General features: G+C 44.5%; 1 protein-coding gene across 2 annotated transcripts in view; it reads left to right on the top strand.

The window, feature by feature from the left end:
- The window catches only part of TSSC4 (tumor suppressing subtransferable candidate 4), a 71612-nt gene that overhangs the window by 29951 nt on the left and 20372 nt on the right, over positions 1-21289 (top strand). Inside the window, exons 3-4 of one of the 2 annotated variants that reach the window (XM_086957705.1) lie at positions 9886-10054; positions 18106-18178. The gene's annotated coding sequence lies outside the window, so the exon portion shown is untranslated. The remainder of the gene's footprint in view (positions 1-9885; positions 10055-18105; positions 18179-21289) is intronic. The other variant, XM_086957703.1, reaches the window with a different exon arrangement.

The following is a 21289-nucleotide window of genomic DNA, read 5'->3' as shown; positions in this document are numbered from 1 at the left end:
GAGTACCTAGCATATGGTACCTTAGGTACTAAGGCCATAGGTACACCAGAGGCCTACCTGGGGCTGTAGCATGTATTATGCCACCCCTGGGAAGCCTTCCAAAATGGCACCACAGGACTGCTACTGCAGCCTGTGTAAGGTGGTACGTGCACCCCCTACTAAGATTTAGGTTACCTATATCTACCTTTTAATAATGACACATACAAACCTATAAGTCACTCCTATGGCAGGCCTTATCAATCCTGAAGGCAGAGTGCTTGGTTTTGTGTGAGAGAGTGCCCATGCATGAGCAGGACCCCTCTGCAGCTTTCGGAATCTATTCTCTGTAGCTGTTCTGTGATGCAGCCAGACCATATACTCTTAAGTGCATTATAACCGTGCGGTAAATGCTAACTTTGGAATGGCTGCATGGAAACATGTGGTGTTTGGTGTCAAACACTTTGAAATCCTATACCCCCGCCAGTCCTGGCGGCGGGGGTAGAATTCCACCCTTCTAGAGGGAGAGACATACATGTACACACTTACCTAAACGGTAATAGTTTAAAAGAGCCCCAGCTTCACAAAATGGATGCTGCAGCCACAGACACGGGTCTGACCTCCTGCTGCTGGACGAAACTCCAGCAGGGGAGGCCTGGACAATAGGTTTCCTGTAACCACCTCCCAGACAGGCTTTAGTTTAATGGTGCTGAGTGGGTGCATTCAGAGAATGCTTTTCAGACAGTGCTGGGGACACACTTGGTGTCCCTGTGCATATCCCAGTTGAAACCGGTTGCAGGGGCACTCAGCCCCTGCTCTGGCGCGAAACTCGACAAAGGGAATGGGTGTGACCACCCCTCTTCCCAGACCCTACCCTATGTGAGAGTATTTCCAACCCCCTTTCTTAGTATAAGTATGGAACCTCAGTCCTTAGGACTTCAGATTACACCTGGACGAAACTCTGCAACATATATCCTGGAACTTCGACTTTCTACATCGACTAGAAGACGGAAGAATCTCCCTTGGGGTCAAGGAGTGACTCCCCTGTTCAAACAAGCACCAAAGAAGCATTTTGCCGGTCTGCATTTTCGAAGCTCCCGCCGGACCCCAAAGTATTTGCGACCCAGGACACAGACTTCCAGACTTCTCAGAGGCCGACACGAGATCCACGCAAAGCTGAGACCCGCAGCCCTCAAGAATGATGTGGACCGGAACTCCTGGACACCATACACATTTCCTAGTGCATTCACTTCCCGGGCTTGTGCATTGGGGTACTTGTAGTCCAAGCCCCGAGCACCATCTGCACCGAAGATTGTGGGCCTGCACTCCACAAGTGTTCCGTGAGCCCGCTTCTAGCATTTCCGCTCGAGGCCCCTTCGAAATCCCTGTCCGTCGACTGGTGGGTCCCCAAGAAGGTAACTCTTCTTTTCCTTGGGCTTCCCTGGTTGCTCCAGACGTGCCCTGACTCCCCTCCAAAGGGTGAGTCCCTAAGACCTTGCTGGTCTACACCGAAGCCAATCTCTGCTTTCTGAGTGGGTTGCTGTTGCCAAGGCTTGTTGGGTCCAATCCGGAAACCGACACCGCAGCACACAACATCCTTTGTGGGAGAGCTCGAATCCAGCTCCTGGTTGTCCTGAACGCCTCCTGCTCCTCATGGCTGAAGAGTCAAGCTTCACCTGAAAGCACCCAACATCGGTTGGCATCCTCTCATCGCCTTCTTGGTCACTGGCAAGTGATCCAGACTCTGTCCCGTCTGCTTTCAGGTTCTTCACATCTCCGATCCACCCAGACACTTTCCACTTGGTCGCCAGCAGCACTTGGGGGAAATTTTGTCAATGACAATATTATTATTTACATGGCATAAATCAATGCAAAGTCTAATCTTGCCATTGCTGCATCTTGTGACTACAACTGGAGAAATCCATTTGGATGACTATAAGTTCTATAATATCAGCCTTAACTAATTTGTGTAATTCCTTCTCCACCTCTTCCCTCACAATATAGGAATATTCCTTGTCTTATGTACTTTAGCGCATGCATGCTTTTTTAGCACAATCCAGTGTTCAAACCCTTTGAGTTTGCCAATATTACCACTGAAAATCTGAGGAATTTTTTAAGGATACTGTCACTCAAAATGGCACTATCATCCACAATCATCACATGATCTGGACTATTAGGATTTAAAATGATATGCAGACCTCCTTGATACCTCCAACCTAACACAGAGGGTCCTTTTTTTGCAACAGAGAGTTTTCCAGACGATTCTCTGTTTTTAACTTAAAAATCAATTTTCTATAACCTACCAAATCTATTCTGTCCCCTGAGTACCCCTCCGGATTAATATCCGGTTCACAAAGCATCTTGTAGACTTTAGGTACAATTGCATAATTCCACACATCTTCTTCAATAATTGTAAAAGGACATCCTGAATCTGCATACATGTCCACTTCAACACCCCCAATAGACATGGAACAAATTGGTTTCTTTTTGACTTCTATAACAGTATCCTAGATGTTCAACATGAACATATCTTTGAAATCCGGATCTTTGATATTGCAATGCATAACCTTATCAACATAATTCGAATCCTCACTAGATGCAGCTCCATTGCGTATTTTTGTTAGTTCAACTGCTGTGCCTGAAGTTCTGGATTCTACAGAACAAACCGAGCAGTTGAGCAGGAGGAGGAACAAGACATGCCCAGGGAGCTGTGCTGTTGGTGTTCCTGTAATTGAATAAACCTAAATTCTAATCTTTTTAATGTGCAGGTTTCTTAACAGTTACATTGACCCTGTACCATACACTTCATGGGTAGCCGAGTTCATGTTGAGTATGAACCACAGATAAAAGTGTAACCTATCCTGCACACGGTGTTCAGTCTGTATACAGCTGTTCAGGGAAAACCAAGTTCCTCCGGATACTGAAGCCTTGTTAAAGAACGAATGCCCTACTACGGGCAGTCTTTAACTGTATCAAACCCCTGACATTCACTGAACCTACACTGAGAAATTAAGTGGATATAATTAGAAAAGTGGGTACTGTTAACACTGTTTAGTCTATGTAGAGAGTTTACTCTGTACCACACTGTTTGCAGACAGTGAAGCTATCATATCATGCAAACTGAGCGTATGTGGAGAGCGGAGAACTGTCCGCTCAGAAAGCTTATATTCCTTGCAGCGCTGAAAGAATATAAGCTGGCCATTCTTGAGGCCAAAACCAAATACTTTTCTGAAAAGATTCTGAACTCCACTAATAAGTCCAGGGAGATATTCACCATTGTTGACGAGTTGGCCAAACCTGACCGGATTACTATGACCCCCTCTTTCTCACAGTCTCTCTGTGACTCCCTTAACAACTACTTTGTTGAGAGAATTGCCTTAATTAAGGCAAGTATTTCTGTACCCGATGCAGGCTTCTATACAGGCAGTACTCTCGACAACCCTGCCTCATTTTCGACAACCCTGCCTCATTTCTGAACTTTCCCCCAATCACACGGGAAATGTTTATATCCCTTCTCAGGAAGGTTCGCTCTGGTTCCCCCGCCGATTGCTGTCTTGCCCACATTGCCCACGAGATCTTTCTTAGTCTTCCAGAGGCACCCCTTTCTCTACTGAACAACTCCCTTGCATAGGGGACCGTTCCCAATGCATTTAAATCTGCTGTTGTCTCACCTATCCTTAAGAAACCCGGGGCAGACCCTCTGGTCTTGAGCAATTTCCGTCCAACATCTTTGCTCTCTTTCCTGGGTAAACTTCTTGAGGCCTATGTAACCAGCTGCCTTGGCTCCTTTGTAGAAAATTCCCAGTTTCTAGATCAACATCAGCCGGTTTTAGACCACGGCACTCCACAGAAGCCGTGATGGTGGCAGTTCATGACGAACTGAGAAAGCGGGCGGACAACAACATCTCCCAAGCCCTGGTGCTCCTTGACTTGTCGGCAGCTTTTGACACCGTTGACCATACCATCCTTCTTCAGCGGGTCGAGAGCGCCGGCATCAGGGGCACCTTGCTGAGGTGGCTCACCTCCTTTCTACAGGATCGTGAGCAAGGCGTTCGCCTTGGTCGTTTTACATCCGAAGCCATAAACCTGACCTGTGGGGTCCCGCAGGGCTCCTCTCTCTCCCCGTTATTATTTAACCTTTACATTTCCCCTCTCATCTCTAAGCTTCGGGAGCAACCAGGGGTCGTCCTCAACTATGCAGATGACCTCCATCTCATTTTTGATATTGATTCCTCCCCTACCGCTATCAAAAATTTCCAATCTACCATGTCTTTCATCAGCAATTGGATGAACGCAAACCAACTTAAGCTGAACCCAGGAAAGACTGAGCTTGTACTGACTGGGCCCCCGGCTAACCCCTGAGTTTCAGCTTCTGGCCGCACTTGCTGGGCAGTGCCCCATGCCCAGTGAGTTCGGTCAAGAGCCTTGGAGTCACCATCAGCGAGGACCTGACTATGAAACCCCAAATTAAATTGGTGCTTTCGGCTTACTTCTACCATCTTCGCCGCATTAGGAAGATCAGCAGGTTCCTCACTCATGAGGCCTTGGTTAAGACTATGCTTGGGCTGGTTATTTCCCGTATTGACTATGGGAATGCGCTGTATGCTGGGATCCCCCTCTATCAATCCCACCAGCAGCTTCAGCTGATCCAGAACCAAGCGGCTAGGCTGGTCTTTCGCCAGCCTAGGACAAGCTCGGCGAAGCCCCTCCTGAAGAGCTTGCACTGGCTCCCTGTGATCCAGCGCTGCCTCTTTAAGGTGGGCAGCCTGACTCATCAACAATGCTCAACAAGGCCCGGGATTTATCTCCTCTCGTCTTCATCGATATATCCCTTCTCGAGCCCTTCGCTCCTCGAGCTCCAATCTGCTGCTGTCATGCCCGTTCAAACGGAAAAGATTGGGTGGATTGAGGTTTGCTTCCCAAGCTCCCCTCTTTTGGAACTCTCCGTCTTATTCCTTCCTATCTCACCTTTAGGAAGGCGCTGAAAACTTGGTTATTTTCTCCAGCCTTCGATTAGTCATCGTTCTGTTTAGGTTGTCAACTGGCAGTTCTTTCCTCTGTTTGTCCAAAGCGCCAAGAAGCCGTTGGTGTACGTGCGCTAAATAAATTCTTTTATCATATCATTTATCATATCATGATAAATAGACCCTAGAGTATTAAAAATTGTGCACTAAGAACAGTGTACACTCTATACAAAACGTGTCTAAAGAGCAACGATTCATTGAAAATAGCCAAGGTCTGCAGGTGCTAAAGATCTTAGTGCTTGCATTCTTCATACTGTGTTGAAAAGTTTACAGATAGTCAGTCTTCTGAAGCAAAACAAGCACTTGTACATAGGTTAGCACCTGGTGCACACAGCCTTCTATGTTAAGTAGAAACTATCATGCTGAGACGAATCTATCAACTCGAGGATGCTTACAATATTTAGCTTGTAGTACGTTGAATGTTTGCTTTGCTGGAAACCTTTTCTGCAGCACCACAAATCTTGTGTGGAACATAAGCAACACATGTCATCAACTGTTACCTGCACACAGAGTTACTCTTCAGTACAAAGGTGTATGACTGGTTCAGATCCTCTAAACACCAATGGTGCATTCGGAAAACACATGCATTTTGTGAACACTTAACACTGATTAGTTGGACATGTGCTGTACAAAAGCCTTGTTTGTGAAATAAAGATAAATAAACAACAATGGTGCATTTTTAAAACTCCATCTTCCAATGCAAGCAAATGGAAATGTATGCTCAGCTGCAATCTTTCTCTTTATAAATACTTTAAGGGTGCAGTACATTATGTGGCTAATAGAGGTTCCTTTACAACTCCATAGGGACACCTAGTAACTGTCTGTGGTACTGCATCCTTTACTTGCTTCGTGGATTTGCAGCTGCCATTGAGGAAGATGAAGCGTGGCGTGCTGCACTGCTAAATGTTTTGTTTAATATTGATAAAAATATAGTTGGGGGAGCAGCGCAAAAAAGGCGTGCAGCTGCCATTATTAAACTTGAAGCGTACGACACAACTCGCTACTTAAAAAACTGTAGCTATACAATGTATGTGCCTGGCTTGGAGTTGTCTGCAACAGATTTAAGAAAATAGTGCTCACCAACTGTAAATAAAACCAATTGAGTAACACATGTAAGACGGGCTGTCCTTATGGTAGATTACAACAGATGCGAAGGAGGTACTAAAAGAGGGGCAAGGAGGGCCTAATAAACAAATAGACAATGAAATATAAACTATTCCAAAAGACACTGAAAGAAGCCAGTAAAATACTTAGGCCGAACATTGGTGGAGCTTAAAGCACATATACTGAATACAGCAGGTCTCCAAGACGAGACCTAAAAAAAGTTCTCAAACGCAAGCAGCTCTGACCTCATATTACCTTTTTTTAAATGGAAACTTTTGGCTATGCCCTGCTGCTGAACAACATGCCTAAAAAATGTAGCCAATACCTTGTGCAGGTGTGACCTATTGGCTTTGTTGATGCTTGTTGTTGAAGAGGCATTTCCTAGGAGGTGACTCAATGAGACGAGATGAGCTGTCAAGATTATTTAAGTGCAACCATTGGGTTCCGGAGCAATCTCAAACGCCTCAAAGGATTATTTTTGGATGTGATAGCCAAGACCGAATTGTGGTACTTCAAAGAAAATATTCGCACAAGGAAGGGTAGGATGTTGTGCAACTTCCATCTCATTGTGGACCCAACAGCAGCTCCAGGTAAGATTAGAGGAGACCCAGAGGACTTTTATTAGATTGCTCTACTACTGCAATTTCCTTAGCTACAAACATGCCGACACTCCCGAGGCTGGTACCTTGATCCAGTTTCATGGCTAGGGATGTAATGCATTAATTTTATTCAAACTAGAGTTTCCTATGGATAAAATATGCCCACAGGAATAGCCTTGAGATGTAATTCATGGTCATTGTGTGGGCGTTTCTTCTACCTGTATCGCAGTTTGTCGGAAGGGGTTTGAAAACAGAGTAAATAGCTGTTATTGTGTGCAGTAGGATTTCTTAGCTAGCTATAGGTTTAGGTGAATTTTGTGAAAGAAAGCGAGCATTCCTTCGGGCATTTCTTTCTGGATGCGGTTCTATATTGCTTATACGAGCAATGAATCTTTGAGGACGAAGACCGGCACTCTGGATCTCTTTCACCGCAAATGTCAATAGCACTCTGTGCCCCACAAGGGGTAATAAAGCGCTATATAAATATCAATACGATGCAAGGGTGGTGGGGGGGAAACTGTCCCATTTTTGGCAGGTTGTTCCGTATTTGGGTAGTTAGTGCCATTGCCCACAGTGAACAGTTTAAGGACTCCAAATGTCCCACCTTTTTTCACTCCCAGGACAAGCAAAACAAAAGCTGATCAAAACAGGGCACCACAAATAACCTGTTCAGCCCTATGTGAGCTGTTCAGCGACTCCTGTCTGCAATAAGAATGAATAAGAATGTGTTTACCGTGTGACCGGATAGGCGAAGCTGCAGCACCGGCGGGGTCCTGCACAATTCATTTCAGGAGCACATTCACTTTCAGAGGTTCTAATTCTGAAAGTGGACATTTACAGTTAAACCACTCTTAATCTGTGCATGAAAATCATGATTGGGCCTTTTCTTGGAGTATGCATTTTGTGTATAATTTGTTTCATTTAGCCTTATCCAAACTGCTCACACGTCAGTTTAGGGCAAAGAGTATGATTTGCCCAAGATCGCACATTTTGGTAAAGTTGGGAGACCTGCGCCTAAAACGCAGTACTACCTTCTGGAAACAATATGACTTTACCTTCATAAATAGAACTTGGAACTAGGTGATGTGTGTCCCCCAACATCCTGGTAATATCCAGTCCAGTGTCTGTTTTGTAAGCACGCCCTTAGTAGGAGCTTTTAGATTAATTGTAGACTCTCAAGTTTAGTAAAATATGAGATCAGGAGATTAAGTTAAAACATGATGGCCCAAGATCACAGAATTCGGCCAAAAAGAGAGGCTGAAATTAAAAATCATGCCTCCAGAGTTTCCAACTATCCCACTAGAACACTAATCGTGTGGTACTGATTCAGAGGCCAAGGCCAAGGGACCACACTACTCAGGGAACAGTTACTGTGTTGTGGGCCTCACTTTAATTTATAGGATAGTGTTTATATCCAGCATATTATGGTAAAATGATAATGCTCGGATCAAAAGTCAAATCTCTTCTATGGCTAAAACGTACCCACTGGACCATCTGTAGTACTGGGTTCTTTTGCCTCCAAACAAATTGCTCACCTTGTGTTAGTGGTCCGGTCAGTGTGTTTTTATAGCACGACCAACACGTATGGAGCCTTGTTCTAAGCTCCCTCTATATTTTCATATAGATTGGATTCCCTCGTCCCCCCACAGTAGTTTAAAGTATTCACACATGCAAAGTATCTGCGCATGCAAAGTGATGATGGTATTTTAGCCACCCTAATAGGACAGCACACTGCGCTTATTTTAGTGCAGCTTGCCACTGCATAAGAGTACATTTAGTATAGTTGCATCTTCCTGCTCTTCCGCCCTACATTTTAGACACTGCTGACATGAAAAGCAGATTCTCATTGACTGTTATACATTTCCAATAAATCATGGGGGAAGGATCACTTGTCCTGCATAACCAGGGTATGCAGGTAGGTATGTGGTGTCTCACAAATTAAAAGACCCTCATTCACGTGTATTATGAGTGTTCGTAACGGTATATGTTGTCTCCCCGCTCTTTTATACACGTGTGTGCATAATCCTTGGGTCAGTATTTATGCACCCTCCGCCTGGAGGATTTACCCTTGGTTAAAACAGTAGTAATAGTGAGGTGGCAGGGAAATGAAAATAAGTGAAAATATGACCTGTTTTCAGTCAGTCCACGGTCGCATTGTACCTGGTGAAATGCGTGAGCACACTTCTTCTGGTCAGGGGCTAGGAGAAGGTGCCCAACTGTGGCGTGACTCCTCCCGCGTAGCTTGTGCTATCGCTGGCTCTTCTCACTTTTTCTTTTCCCTTTTTGCACTGGTCCTGAAGAAAGCCCACCGACCTATAAAGGCAACAAGGCTGAAACATGTCGACCGTTTTTTTTAATACACACCATACAGTGCGCTTGAATTCCTAACTATTCTAAAGCGGCACAACATCCAACTGCCCCCCTTGTTTGGGCTACCCGAATCCAGACCCAATAGAGTCATGTATCTGGCTGTCCGGGCACCAGCCACAATATCCCCGTGAACAATTAAGGTGGACAGTTTGGGAGGAGGAGAATTTAATCTTGCCTGAAAGAGTGAGAAGCAGTACCCACTGTTGGGTCTTCGACTCAGTAAAATATGGTAATACATTAGAGTTCATTCAAAGACCTCCTCCAGCTGCATTTCAGGGTGGGACGCAGGCTTGGGTTCTAATTCCAGGATTTGCTCTATCTGCGTTAAGGATAATAACATCTAGAAACCACCGTGTGTTCCCACAGTATGAATGTGTGGCAGACAGGTGTCCAAATGAAGGATTTAAATCTGGAGAAAAAGCCAGTGGTGCAAAAACCTCCAGAAAGTTGGAAGCTGGAAACTGGGGATCCTGAGAGCCAACGAAGAAGAAAGTTGTCAATGGAAACTGAATAAAGATTGATCCAGTTCTCCAAGGTAAAAATGAGGGACAAAATACAAGACTGAAGGAGCGTAGAGCCTGCCAAAAAATACTGTGGCTGTTCTGCAGTGCAGTAAAAGGTAGGGAAGCCTGTCCTTAAATATTGTACTAACAGAAGGAAAAAATGACACCGCAAATCTCAAGGCCTGGTCGTAATAGATAGGGAAAAACGGATTCTGAAAACTGCGATGCTCCATTTTGGAATGATGGGGCAGAACTTTGAAAGCATGGACTGGATTCTAAGTCTTTAAAAAACGTATATTGCTTCTGCAGGCTTTCAGGCAAGTGATAGCCCTCCTTGCCCAGGAAGGCGATGCAACTGCTGACTGGCCTCCGCCTTCCAGAGAAGCTGAACTTCAAGATTGAGCAGGCAAGGAGCTGACTTAAGGGGTTTCTGCCACGACCTCAGAAGCAGAAGAGGATTCTCCCCATCGGGCTGCTGGTAAGTGTGGACTCCCAATGCCACCATGCCAACTCTTTTGGTAGCCCACCAGTACTGCGAGTCTCCTGCAGGGAGCTGCTGAAACTGCAGTCTTCCTGCAGGAACCATCCACCTGTGCAAATGCCACTAATGTAATGTGATGTGTTTATTGTACAGTCAATTAAAACCTTTACAAAAATTAACCATATCTTATAATTCAGTCATTTCAATCTTTATTTCGATCTACTTAGATCATAAAAGATATACATACAATTTAAAATCAACTAACAATCGATAGCAAATAAAACAAAGATTATAAAACCATACAGTAAACATTTTAAAGGAATTGCAGTGCATTGTGATTAAAAGTCGACAGTACATTTCATTAATCACGAATCAGTGACTGACTTTATATAACGAGTGCGGGTATGCCACATCGCTGTTCGGAATTTTGCCACCGCAAACACAATCCTGGTTTGGTTGCCTGCCTGTTTGCCTGATCTTGTTTGCCGCAGCTCCTGTGGCCCCTGCGGAATGATCCCCGCGGCCTGGCGTCCCCCGCTCTCCGTTCTCAGCTCCGTTCTCAGCCCCGCTCTCTGCTCTACACGACTGCAGGGAGGAATGATGCAATTGCGCACTCTAGTGTCAGCATCCAGTGACTTCGTTCCACCTATGAGCAATTGCAACACACCACTGTGCAAAGCAACGCACCAACATTTGCATCTTCGGCAAGCCGAAATTCTCATCATAATGCAAAAAGAAGCTACCAAACAGTTTACAAATCCCAGCGCATTCAATATTCTTATTTTTGCTTATTTAAAAGAAGTCAGTAAATAGAGACCAATTTTGGATCTTTGTCAGTTAAATGTGTGCTTCAAAAAGCAAAAGTTCTGTATGGTGTTTCTGTAGAATATCCTATGAGAATTTATGACAACTGTGAATCTGCAAGACCTTTCTTCACCCTTCACCTCAAACATTTAAAATACCTCGGTTTTGAAGGGCTTAGTTGTTACTACCAGTTAAATGGGTTACCACTCAGACTGAAATCCGTTCAAATAATCTTCGCGAAGTGCATGTGAGAGTGGCTGCTTAGGTGACACAGTTAACAAATATTCCAATGCTTGAATGACTCTTTGGTAACTTCCTACTTCCCATCCCTTTACCACTGCATCTACTAAGGCCTGTCTCCAGCTCTTCAAAAAGCTAGATCTTTCCATCATCCAAGAAAAGCCATCACTGTGTCCCCTCTAACTAATAACAGTTTTTTAGAGCAGTATTGCACGCAGAAGAAGGGAAAGTGTACCCATTAAAACCAAGTTTTGAATTGCCCACACCATCAAGCCAGTCAAATTCAGTAACAGTTACAGTTCACCAGTCCAAATGGAATGATGTAATTGTGCATTCCTCTGGTACCGTTTTTTACCTTACATTTGAGACCACTGTATAAAGAGTTAAACAATTAATGGAGAAAGGCTACAGGATCTTTCTCCAACAGAAACACCATTACGCACAAAATAAAGACAGCCTAATACCAAATTTAGATCGCAGGTTTGGTTTAATCCTAGAAGCACATGAGGGTCTAGCATCTGCACATACAGGGGTGGCGGCTACTATTTCACTATTGCAGAAACACTATTGATTGCCAGGTCTATATAAACAAACTAGAGACTGTCCTTAAATGCTACATCGGTCAGCAGATGGAAGGTTCCACCATTGCACGCCTACCACAGACAACCCTATTGATGTCAAACAAGTCACTCACTTGTGTCTATCTAAATTACTGCAGCCCGTACAATCAGATGGGGCTCATAAATACATCTTGGTTGCAGTGGATTTCTGCTCTACATTCTTATGGGTTTGGCCACAGTGATCTGCTGATGCCCAAACTGTTATTAAAGATCTACAAGTCTTCATCGGTACTTACTCAGTTGGCACATTCCATTCAGACCGGGGGCCGGCCTTTACCTCTTAGGCTAACAAAGACACCATGGGAAAATTTGGTGTGACCGTGCTGTACTCCTCCACCTACCACTCTGAGGGAAATTTGGTAGGGGACAGTAAGAACCTAGACATAAAGCGGTCTTTAACAGCAAGGTATTCGGCTCAAGTCACAGTTTGGTCCATCACCTATATAGGGTCCAGAGAGCACTAATAAATCTGCCTAGAAAATCCCTGGGTGGTTGGACTTCCTATGAGATCCTGTTTGAGGTTAAGATGTGGGTACCTGGCCTCTACAGTCTCAGCACAGTGGCGGCAAAAACACTTTTTGACATCAATGAACATTTGGCTGTTTTACAGGAACTGAACAGCTTCTGGGACACACAGAGCAATGTCCAAGTAAAATGCCCTGTCACTTGAGAAGTGAGGGAAGCACCAGCAACCCCTGGTTGGATCCCCAAGATTGGTGAACTGGTCCGGGAGAAAATAGTGGAAAAGAAAGAATTTGGGCCATCGTACAGAGCGCCTGTACCTGTTCTGGCTCTTGAAGATAAAATAACTGTCCTTTTCTGCCTTTTGCTGGTTGCAAAAACAAGAGATTTGTGTTAATAGATCTCATCAAACTGCATTATGTAGTCGGTTTTACCCAGTAGGCCATTTGGGATTCTGAGTAGTTACCGGTCTCCTTTCACTATTATACAGGAGGTCCCATTGGAAACTTTGATCAGAGAAGAAGCTTCCACTGCCCGGCTGGGGATAGTCAGTAATGAAGTATCTCTTCTACCTGCTACATCAACAACTACTATACAAACAACTTGTACGGAAACACATATTTCTATATGAAAACCGGACACGGATGATGTCTACGCCAGTGTACCACAATTCGAGTCAACTCCAAGTTTCACACAGCATTCAGAGATGCCAAAATTAGGTCAAACAACCTCCAACTACTTTGTCGACTTTGATGACTTTTCTTCGGATTCGTTTGACCCACCTTCACTTCCACCTCTGCGAGGTAGATTGCTTGTGATCTTCTTTTGGCTTAATAAGACATAATTTGTTCCTCCATCGCTATACCTGTGGATTACAATTTAGTTACTTTTCCTCATCCTTTGGAATGGTTTTGTGACAGTTTTTTTCCTGCTTTTGGATAGTATGACTAATTGATAAAATGTTCTGTTTTTAACATTATGGTCACTTCTTGCATAAAGCAAGTTCTTCATGTGCAGTATTTAAGTACACACAGTGGGAACACTGCCCTACACCACCCTGGCAAAAAGAACAATTGATGGGTGGAATGTGGGACAATATGAAATACTTACCCCCAGGACAGAGATCCGGGCCTACATCCATAGTTTTTTTTTTCACCAAGCAACCCCATTTGGACCCAGCCGTATGCAAATCAGCCTTGACCCTGCTCCCCATGGGAACAGTCCAGCCCGAACTGCCAGGTCATGTTCTCCCTGGACTGGAAACAAGCATCCTGGGACCGGTTTCGGGGTATTGTCCCTCATCGGACAAGATGGTGTCATCCAGTGGCATGGCGAGCACGGGCCCCTTGTCTGTGTATCCCGCCCCACTTGGGGTGACTTATGCAAAAATAACAATTGATGGATGGAATGTGGAACAATGTTAAACACTCACCCCAAGTACAGAGATTTGGGGCTAAATTCATTGTTTTTTTCTCACCGCGCCACCCTAGTTTGGACCCATCCATATGCAAATCAGCCTTGACCCTGCTCCCCATCGGAACAGTCCAGCCAGCCCAGGTCCTTCCTAGACACAAGCATCCTAGGACCGGTTTCACCACGGGGTAGCTCACAAAAGTTCGCACAGAAGTTTACATATTTCTCTGGTCACAATACAGCTGATTCAGTGTCCTATTATTATAGGCCTATAACCATCGCCAGCAAAGAAAAATATGCTCACGGATACAAAGCTTAAATATTCTGAATCTTATCTTTTCCAGTTATCCACACAAGGATTGACTTCTGAAGAGGCACTTTTGATTTAAAACCTATCTGGGGAACTAAAGATTGGCAGGTTCAGGGGAACAAGACATTGTTTTGAGTATGTCAGGTCCCACATCATGTGGTTTTCTTGAACAAAACTGTGCAGCAGACGTCATGTCTTGGCCTGACTTCGATAAAAAAATATTTAAATATACCTAACTTTCCATCATTTGCATGTTTTGTGAACTGGCAACAGTTCACAAATTACACAGATGAATCATTGAACACCATGCTTCACAACGGTTCATACAATTCTTCAGGGACCAATCGGAGGGATGGTTGGTGTGGCTGTTAAACACGAACAGATGTCATGCACGTTTCCAAGGTGATACTGAAGGGTTTAGGATCAGCAGGCCCAACCCACTTACTCACAGACACAACAGTCTAGGGTGGTAACAACTTAGTGTTGGGAAGTTCTACCTTGATTTGCCAAAAACCTCAACATTGTCCCAGGTGATTCGTCGCTATAGGGGCGTGATCCTGCGACTTCATCGGGGCTATATCTTTCAAAGCATTGAAATTTGAAATGTGGTGATAATTCCAACCCACATTGGGGTTCTGATCTATGTCGCGTTTCTCCAAGGTAAATATCAAGATCCAAAATGTCCTTTGCTATTCACGTCGGATTCTTCGTTAGTGCAGAGTACGGCACATCATGTCGGTACTGTGTACTATCAGGGCGATAGAAAGCTTTCTATCGCACTCGATAGTACACAGTACATGTTCATTCAGCCCGTATTCTGCTGTCTTCTCTGCGCTTTCGAGTGTGCCCTAAACATATGCCTAGAAACGCAACTAGTTCGATCTCTGGACATTGACCCATTGGTGAGCCCGTTAACGGCCTACTTGTACTGTTGTCCTTTGCCCTTGCCGTTGCTTCTGCTGTTGCTTCTAAACTTATTCTATGAGCCCTCCTGGGATGCTTCTACTCCTGGTGGCCTGGATCTTGGCTCGGCTCTTCGGATCCCGTACTGGCTGTTCCTCCTTTGGCGGCTGCTGAGGGGAATAGATGGGAACATATTTGCTCGAAGGATCTGATCGGATGGATGCCTCTGGGAACATCATCTACGGTTGCTGGGAACAGCAATGCTTCGTCTACCTCTCGGACCACATAAACAGTGTAGCAGTTCCAAGTTGTGGGATTTTGTAAAATTCGGCTTTCTTTTAATTGCAAAATTAAATACAGCTTTTATTTTTTGCTGATTTCTCAACTGCCTTTCACTATGCTATGTGTTATTCAAGAAGCATGATGCAGTTTTAGATGTTAGTAGGGTTTTTTATATACTTATTGACCCTTATATTTTAACATTTGTCTAGGGATAGCTTTCATCGACTCACGTCTAAGGAGTGGGTGTCATGTGGTCAGGAAAGGTCCAGTTAGCAACACAACCATTAACATGCTTATGTTTCTTAAGTTGCCTTCTCTTTTACACAGTGACTTTTGACATACATTTGTGTGCGTGACACTAGTATAGGATAACATTCCCTGAATCAGCATTGCTTACATTTCTTCTTCGTAGGTGCAATATCACGGCACCTGTTCACTGCACAAATGCTATTATTGTTATTGTCTGGTAGGCGACACCGCTATCCAACTAGAATAAACAATTGCTGCCTGACAGGTTGTGACATGGCCACATGGGTGCTGTTTATTATATATACAGAATTGTTACCTTGTTTAAGAGGAAAGGAGCCCTCAGCTGACATTATGAGGTCACTCCATGCTGAAATTCCAGCTCAGCTGATTCCTGTCTACCAACACAAGGCATATCCAGTTCTACACCAAGACGGACAGCGATTTGGTAGATCACTTACCCTAGGTAAGATAACGTTAGGGAGCGCTAGTTAGGAGTACAATATACATAGTACTTATATGCCAGCATAGATTTACTGTTATAGTACAGTGATGAAATAGTTTATCCTTTTCACTGTTCTCATAATGCTTAATGGGCTATTCTGTTTCATTCTACTGATTATTACAGCACACATATTTTATAGATCACAATGCTTCAATAAATCTTTAGCCGCCTTGCTGAGTATTTCTTTGGGTATGCATGAGGTGTCCAAACAAAAGGGTTCTAGATAGAGAAGTGTGACTCAATGGTTAGAGCAGGCAGACCTCGATGCAGAGCTCTGGCCAGGGACCAGGGTTCGATTCCTGCCCTGGCGGGTCTCGGGCTCATTAATTCCCCTGACCGGATATTCTCGCCTCAGTGCCTATTCTGATCATGGGTCCCACGCTGCAACTCTGGGCAATAGCTTGCTTAGTCTCCACAACGGCCCCCACAACGCAAGGGATGCCTGGTCTGCACCATGGGGGTGCCCAGGAGTGGACACTTCACAGGGAAAGCCAGGAAGGGTTCCCTTGCGGTATTCGTACAGGCGCCGGGAAACCCACTGCGGGTAGCTGTGCGCTATACAAGTACAAAAACATGTACATATGTTACCACTATTTCCTTGGAGGGATCAGGGTTGTCATGTTCTAAGTTTGCATGTACACTTGTTACCCCTTAAGGTTACGGATGCAGATGATGCACTGTGGGTCAGCATAGATACAGGCCAACATATCCTGAGGGTGTGCATGGAATTAGTCTGGCACAATCCTTACGTTTATGTTGTCCAACAAACGCATAGTAATACTGGAGAGGTACAAGCCATATGACACCAGGCGTCTGCATGCACCGTCACACAACAGTGGCCTTTTTGGAATTTGTTCAGGTTGATGTAGACAAGCATTGGCAAAGCCAATGGCTAATCTTTTAATGGCAAAGCAAACGGACTCTGCTGTTGCTTGTTTCTGTAGAGTGCTGCTTCTTGGAGCTACTCGCCTGGGTTGGGACAGGATCAATTGATGAGGTGTTTATTCTTGACTTCATCAAGATCCCATCTTTTGTGTAAAATCAATCATCACTCCTACCTGAACCAATTGCAAAACATTAACGCTTGTTATTTCAAAGTTTCCTTTATTACATACCTAGTCTATTGTCCTTTGTCCCTACTGTCCTCAATCTATAGTCAATTCTGAACAATAACTACATATTTCCTTCTTGTTTCTAAAAAAAAAAAGAAACAAATGAAAGCAGAGTTACTCTTCATTTAACCTGGTGGTTAGACCAATGGGGATTATAGGACAGTTAGTAGAGAACTCTCCCAGCCTTGGGTGCACATATTCAGTTTAACATGCTTTCCTGTAGTTGTTAATGGTATTTAGTCATCCATGCTCTTTTTTTTCCCCAAAAAAATTGTTCCATGTATTCATATGATCTTGTTTATTTTGTCCTTTTCTTATCCCATTGCGCCTTCACACTGAATATGCTGGTAATCATTTAAAACATGATCCTGTTGTGTTGTTAATCATTACATACTTGAAGGCAAATTGTTTAAGGGTATATTTAGTAGGAATGTGTATTTTGTATTCGTCTAATGTTTTTTTTCTTTTTCTTGGAAGCACACCATAGATTTGAATGCTAGATTGAGTATTGCAGCTTGTTACAGTCTAATGAATGTTATAGAGTCTTGATAAAAGACTGAGTTTGGGTCCCCCGCCTCATCGCCTGAAACATATAGAGTACATGTTCCAACCGTAAGCTGCAGCTTATTAGACTTCCACCATCTAACTGCTAGATTAAGTGTGGTGCACTCTGTATTGTCTAGGCCAATGTTTCCTTTTGCAGCATTCTTTCCACGAAATAGTGGTGCTAGAGGCATTTATGATTCTTGTGTTTTTTTCCCTTGTGCGATATGGTTATGTATACCTATTTGTTATCTGTTTTATTGTCACTTAAGCCTCTTTCTCCCTATTGATCTGATGGTTTATTAAATGTACCAATACTCATGTCCGAACAGCAAATTCAATTTGTTTCCTATTACAAGTTATTGCCTTTTGAAATTAATCTGGTTTAGCTTAATTTAAAGCAGTAGATTCATCTCTTGCCTTCTGTTGTACCTATTTAGTCAGTGTTGAGAATTGTCTTAACAGACAGTTTTTTGGGTTATGGCTTTATTGCCCTTCTTTATGATAGTAGTTTTGGACTTCTTCTCTATGTAGTAGTGGTTTGGAAACAACTAATGTGTTGCAACCTATAGCCTCTTTTGCTAAGTGCTCTTTCATTTTTTTCTCAGGGTGAAAGAGCTGCGGACGTTAGTACAATTAACAGACCCTGAAAAGGGAGCACTGAATCCGGCCCAGGAGAAAGTAAGTAATGTCTACTTTTCTTGCTCGTCCCCATTTAATTCTCTCATCCATCCCTTTCACTGGCTGAAAATATCTCCTCCTGTTATTCAGTTTTACTTTATACTGTCTTTCCCTTTACTTCTGTAAGTACAAGGAAAAAGGCTTGTATGTGGAATAAATACAAATCATTTCTTAACACTGCATACCTTATTCTCAATGCGCCAAGCATATTTATTGTGAATTATAATTGTGGTGTTTTCAAATATACATTAATACAAAATAATTGTAAAACTACTTCTAATTAACTCGGACCACTTTTTCCTTGTACTTGCGTATTGACCCAGGTCCACGAGTTTTGAAGGCTCACCCCTTTTCGAACCTTTACTTCTGTAGTCCTGCCTGTCCTGGCCCTGAGAGAGTGGATGGTAGTGTTAAACGTGCAGAACACACATTTCCCTGTCCTGCCTGCCCACAGACATTACCTGCTATTCATGGTGGGCCACAAGCACTTTCAGCTTACTTTACTCGACTTAGGCCTTGCCAGCAACCCTCAGGTGTTCACCAAGGTGATGGCGGTGATTGCATCTTATCTGCGGAGATCGGGGGTGGCGGTATTCCTCTTATCTTGGCGCCTGGCTGTTGAAAGCGGGCTCATTCCAGGCAGTCATCTCCAGACTACGACTGACCTCATGCACTCACTGGGATTCACTATCAACGTGCGGAAGTCTAAAACTTTCCTTTTCATCTGAGTTGTTCTGGACCCAGTGGTGTTTATGGGTTATCCTTCCGAGCGGTCAGTCTGTGATATACAGGCAGTGGCACCGACGTTTCAGCATCTATCGTAGATTTCGGTGAGACTGACTCCTGCATCCTGCAAGTGGCACATGCCCATCGGCATATGCGAGCTCTATAGTGGGACCAGAAGTTTCAGTGGGCACAGCATCAGAGGAACCTCTGAGATGATCTAGATTTCAGAGGGCACTGCTAAAAATCTGCAGTGGAGGCTGACAAACCGCGATTGGGTCAGTGGCATTCCCCTCTCCCTTCCCCAACCGGATCTAACTGTAATGATGGGTGCGTCTCTCCCAGGCTGGAGGGGGGGGTCATCTGTGAGAGGTGGCGATCAGAGGCCTCTGGCCTCCGGTGGTATGCTGGTTCCACATCAACCTGTTGGAGCTTCGAGCGATCTGATTTGCATTGAAAGCCTTTCTACCCTCCATCTAGAGGAGGCTAGTGCAGGTGTTCATGCACAACACCACCGCCATGTGGTACTGCAACGAACAGGTTGGGTGAGGTCGAGTATTCTTTGTTAAGAGGTCCTTTATTTATGGACATGACAAACATCGGTGCATTTCCCTGGTGGTCAAACCTGGCTGACTCTCTGAACGCCAGGGCAGACAAACTTAGCTGTCGATACCTAGTGGATCAAAAGTAGTGTCTCTTTCCAGGGGTAGTGCAAGGTCTCTTTCAAGAGTGGGGAGTCTTGGTTAGATCTGTTCGCCACCGCTGAGAACGTGCAGTGTCAGCAGTTTTGTACGTTAGAGTTTCCAAGGCAGCTCTCGCTTAGAGACTCTTTTCGTATAGAGGGGAAGTCACACCACCTGTATGGCTTTCTGCCAATACCACTCCTGCCCAGAGTTCTCAAAAATATCAGGAGCAACTGGGTTCAAATCTTTCTTGTTGCTCTAGATAGGGCACGTCGAGTCTGGTATCCCGAGCTATATAGCATGTTCAAAGGTCCTGTGATCAAACTACCTCTTCAGGAGGATCTTTTGTTGTAGCAGCAGGGAAGGGTCCTGCACTCGAACCTGTCCACAATATTCCTTCATTCATGGAGATTGAGCTGTGACAGTGGACAGCCTTTGGCCTCCTGCTCGAAGTCTGTAATGTCATTGTGGCAGCCAGGTATTCCTTCGCCAAGATGCTGTACGGCTGTCGTGGGGGCAAGCTTGTGGCATGCTATGCAGAAAAACAGGCTGACCCCCTATCTGCTTCCCTTCTAAAGGTTATTATTGTTTATTCTCATCCTGGCCCACCTTGGCTCTGCATTGGGCACATTGAATGGTTGTTTGACTGCCATATCGAAATTCCTGCATTTGCGAGATCAGCCTTCTATTTCAAGTCCCCTATGGTAAATAGATTTCTTAAGGGTCTTCCGCAAGTTTCCCCAAGTACCCTTCATTATGCCTAAGTGGGACCTCATCCTGGTTGTTGCCTATGTGATATGCAATCCCTTGGAGATGCTTCTTGGCTGTCCAATCAGACTACTTACCATGAAGACAGACTTTCTTCTGGCAGTAACATCTGCCAAAAAGGTTGGTGAGTTACAGGCGCTATTGGCGCACCCTCCTTATGTTACATAATTGCTTAATTTGTGAAAGAAAGAGTGCCAGTGCCTGAAGCTCTCTCAGAAACCAGCGGCCAGTGCAATTAAACATTTGTGCCACGCATACTGAGGCTGGTAGTCTTCAATCCACTACCAGACACTCCCTGCCCTTTCTCTTACAGTCTCGTCTTTTCTCCCTTTGTGATGGCTTTGCTGTCTTTCTCTTCCTTTATCTCCCAGATCTATACTTTACCATCTCTTGCACCCGGGAAACATAATGTGGAAAAATAAGTGCAGGTGCCCTAATATAAGTGCTGCTGCCCCTCCAACTGGCAACCACTTGTTCAAATTAAGCACCGATTTAACCCAGATGAGCTGGTCCTTCGGACTCAAGCATCCTTCTTACCAAAGGTGGTGATCCCGTTCCATGTAGGCCATTCTATCACCCTGCCTACCTTTTAAGCTCCGCCTCATCCCTCTAAAAAAAGGAGAGATTCCAACAGCGGACCCAAAAAGAGCGTTGTCCTTCTACCTTTACTGCACAAAAGAGCTCAGGTGGATGACCAACTCTTTGTGGGGTATGTCGGAGCCCAGAAAAAGAAGGTGGTACAGAAGGGGACAGTCTCACGATGGATCATGCTCAGAATCAAAATCTACTAGGCATTGGCCAAGCAGCAACCCCCTGAGAGCTTGCTTGTTCTTTCCACCAGAGCAAAGACTGCAACCACTGTATTAGCATTCCGGTTCAGGACATCTGCCAGGCAACAATGTTGTCTTTTCTGCACATGTTTATCAAGCACTACTGC

The sequence above is a fragment of the Lissotriton vulgaris genome, chromosome 2_1 (genome assembly GCF_964263255.1).
Source record: "Lissotriton vulgaris chromosome 2_1, aLisVul1.2, whole genome shotgun sequence".
Lineage (NCBI taxonomy): Eukaryota > Metazoa > Chordata > Amphibia > Caudata > Salamandridae > Lissotriton > Lissotriton vulgaris.
Note: the sequence above shows the minus strand (reverse complement) of the source record. Positions and strands in the feature narration are given on the sequence as shown.